Source organism: Miscanthus floridulus, chromosome 9, assembly GCF_019320115.1.
Source record: "Miscanthus floridulus cultivar M001 chromosome 9, ASM1932011v1, whole genome shotgun sequence".
NCBI lineage: Eukaryota > Viridiplantae > Streptophyta > Magnoliopsida > Poales > Poaceae > Miscanthus > Miscanthus floridulus.
In genome coordinates, this window is record NC_089588.1 from 136,335,695 (window position 1) to 136,339,452 (window position 3,758).

The window sequence follows — 3,758 nt, forward strand, 5'->3', positions numbered from 1 at the left end:
CAGTATTGAAGAAGTCATCGAGTGCTGTGAAGAGTACCTAAAAGTACAGAAAGGGATTGGTAAACCCAATTCTCGTCACAAGGGTAGGCTGGCTGGGAAGGGCACCAGTGGTAAAAAAGTGTTCATCGACCATGATTACAAAGAAGTGAGTCAGGCGCATTACAGTGTCTTGCAGAGGACACAACTGATGCAACCGTACATTGATGAACACTTGGCTATCATTATAGCGGAGAGAAATGGTCGTTTAGATGATTGGATCATGAAACAACACAAGCAACGACTAACTACATGGTTGAAGGACCAAAACATACCGCCTGGAGAAACCATAGACTCTATTACCATCAGTAGGTTGGTAGAGGGGCCATCGAGACAAGTGACATCTTGGAAAGCCTATGACATCAATGGGTACACATTCTATACCCATGCAAAGGATAGTAAATATGTGAACCAAAACAGCGGCATTCGAATAGAAGCTCTCGATGGAGTGGGGCGAAAGGTCCAATACTTTGGCATCATTGAAGAGATATGGAAACTTGACTATGGAAGGGATATAACGGTGGCCCTGTTTCGATGCCACTGGATCAAACAACACATGCTAAACGACATCGGATTGAGAGTCCTGGACCTCGAGAATCTAGGCTACCAAGATGAACCTTGGGTGCTCGCTTCACGTGTCGCACAAGTCACTACTACAGGAATGAATTTGCGCAGCGTGGCCAAAACACGCTCCGTGGCGGGCACCTTTTTTGCCCGCCACGGTTAACCGGTGGCCGGCCAGCGAGGCCGGCCACCGGGGCCCCCGCTGCGGGAAATTGGTTTACCGCGGCGGGCAACCTTACCTGCCCGCCGTAGGAAATCGTTATTTACCGCGGCGGGCGGTATGAATAGCCCGCCATGGTTAATACGGTTTACCATAGCGGGCTCTTTAAACTGCCCGCCACGGTAAATACTTGATTTACCGAGGCGGGCGTTTTATGTTGCCCGCCGCGGTAAAGCCTGTACAAATACAAACCTCAGACCCTCCTTCTTCTCCACGGGTCTTCCTCTCTCAAAACTCATGGGGGGAGGCTTTGCCCTAAAATTTGAGGAAACTTTTGATTTGAGTTGAAGGGCTTGGATTTGAGGGAGGAGGACATCATAAGAGGTTCATAAAGGCTCTCCCTCTCTCCTTCCATCCTCTCTCTTTATTTCCATCACCTAGAGTTCTCTTTAGATCTAGATCAATTTTAATGGAAAAAATGATGTCATGTATTTCTTTAACTTTAGATTCATCATAGATGCATGCTTCATCTTTCACATCGTCATTTCCTCTCTTTTTCATGATTTTGGACGTAAAAATCATCAATTTCTCCTAATTCTTCTTTATTTAATGTTGATTGTGATGGATAATGTTCGCAGATACGATGGATAGATCGGAATGGATGTACTGGATCGATAGAGTGAATGATCCGCGGTACCTCTTTGAATTAAGGAAGTTTATTGCGGCTGGTAAAGCTCACCGTGAGAGACTGAAGCGGATGACAACCATATGTCCATGTTCTCGTTGCAAGAACCTGAAAGCCCACCGAGATAGCGAGGTGCAAACTCATTTGATCATGTATGGTTTCATCGAGGGCTACATAGTCTGGACATTTCACGGCGAAAGAGTTGGTGCGAGTGGCGCTGCATCTGGAGTTACCTCTTCGACGCCGACGACGATAGCACCACCGGTGAATAAAGATCCTTCCGCAGCAGCTGCGCCAGCCGACAGTGACAACAGTTGTCGTGATTACATCATGGTGGATGATGTAATGTAAGACATGGCCGACGAAGCCGGCGACGGTGTTGATGGTCAGGATACTGTGAGCCAACCCGAGGATGTGCAGCTTGTTGAAGATCTAGTCAAACACTTCGATGAAGACGATGTTGTGTTGGGTTGCCCAAAGTGGTTGGAGAATTTCAAAGAGTTGAAACAGGCGGCAGTTGATCCTCTCTATAAGGATGGCGGCGATTGTCCAAAGGACTACACAGCGCTCTGTTTTAACCTCCATATGTTGATGTTGAAGGCTCGTCATGGTTGGTCTGACACTAGCTTCAATGAGTTGTTAAGCTACCTTGCCACCACGCACCCAACGGCTAACAAGGTGCCCGCCAATACTTATCGGGCCAAGAAGCTGATCCGGCCAGTGGCGATGAAGCTTAGAAAGTTTGATGCATGCCCTAACCACTGCATCCTGTATCGGGGCAATGAGTATGAGAATTTGACGAGTTGTCCGCACTGCGGCTTTAGTCGGTACAAGAAAAATGCTGGTTGTCGCGTGGATGCAGAAGACGAGGGAGGCTTGCGGGGTGGTCGGAAGAAGAACAAGAAGGGGGCAAAGAAGAGTAGTGTGGCCAAACAGATCTCGGCTCAGCAGGACGATGAAGAAGAGGGTTACATGCATAGGAAAAGTCCAGCACTGTCGGTGTGGTACCTGCCCGTGACCGATCGCCTGCGTGCAACATTCGGGAACCCGGACGATGCCAAGCTCATGTCCTGGCATGCATCTGCTGACCGCCTGAACGACGATGGCAAGCTACGGCACCCATCCGATGGCAAGCAGTGGAAGGATTTCGACGAGGCCTACCCGAAGTTTGGCAAGGAGCCCAGGCATGTTAGGTTCGCGCTAAGTACCGACGGGATGAACCCGTTCAGTGAGCTTAGCAGCTCGCACAGCACTTGGCCCGTCGTGCTCACCATGTACAACCTACCTCCCCATCTATGTCAGAAGCGTAGGTACCTTATGCTGACCATGCTTATCTCCGGACCGAAGCAGCCCAGCAACGATATAGATGTGTTCCTGGAGCCGTTCATGGAGGAAATGAAGATACTATTTGATGTTGGGGTCCAGATGGTGGATGCATCCCGCAAGGAGAAGTTCACACTAAAAGCAATCATCTTTGTCACCATCACCGATTACCCCGGTCTCTTCTCACTGTCGGGGCAGATCAAAGGGAAGACCGGCTGCGTAATTTGCATCGACGGGACCTGCTACACTTACCTTAAGGGATCCAATAAGATGGTGTACATGAGGCACAGACGGTTCCTCGCAAAAAATCACAGGTACAGAAGAAGTATTATGAACAAATACTTTGACAATCAGGACGAGCCGCAGCGTGATCAACCGACACAGACTAGTTGGGGGACAAAGGTGTATGAGATGGTCAAGGACATGGATCAGGTGGAGTTTGGAAAGAAGAAGAAGCCGCCTGAAGAGGGGAGCAAGCAGACAAGGAAGCGAAAGCGGGACCAGACGGAGGAAGTCCCCTCCGCCGTTCCTTTCAAGAAGATGTCAATTTTCTTCAAGTACCTGTCGTATTGGAAAACACTGAATACACCCCATGCCATCGACTGCATGCACCTAGAGAAAAATGTCTTCGAAAGCACGATCGGTGTCCTGCTGGACATCAAGGGCAAGACAAAGGATGGTATTAAGTCACGGACGGATCTTGTCAATCTGGGCATCAGGCCGGACCTTCACCCGGGACCGCCTCAGAATGGTAAAGTCGATATCCTGGGTGCGGCCTGCAACCTAATGCAAGATGAGAGGACAGCTTTTCTTAAGTTGCTTAGGGGTATCAAGGTGCCGACTGGTTTCTCTTCCAACATCAAGAGCCTGGTCTCCATGAAAGACCTCATAATGACCGGCTACAACTCACACGACTGCCACGTCATGCTGACGATGTTCCTACCAATTGCGATTAGGGCTATCCGTCCAGAGTACGTGAAGATGGTCATT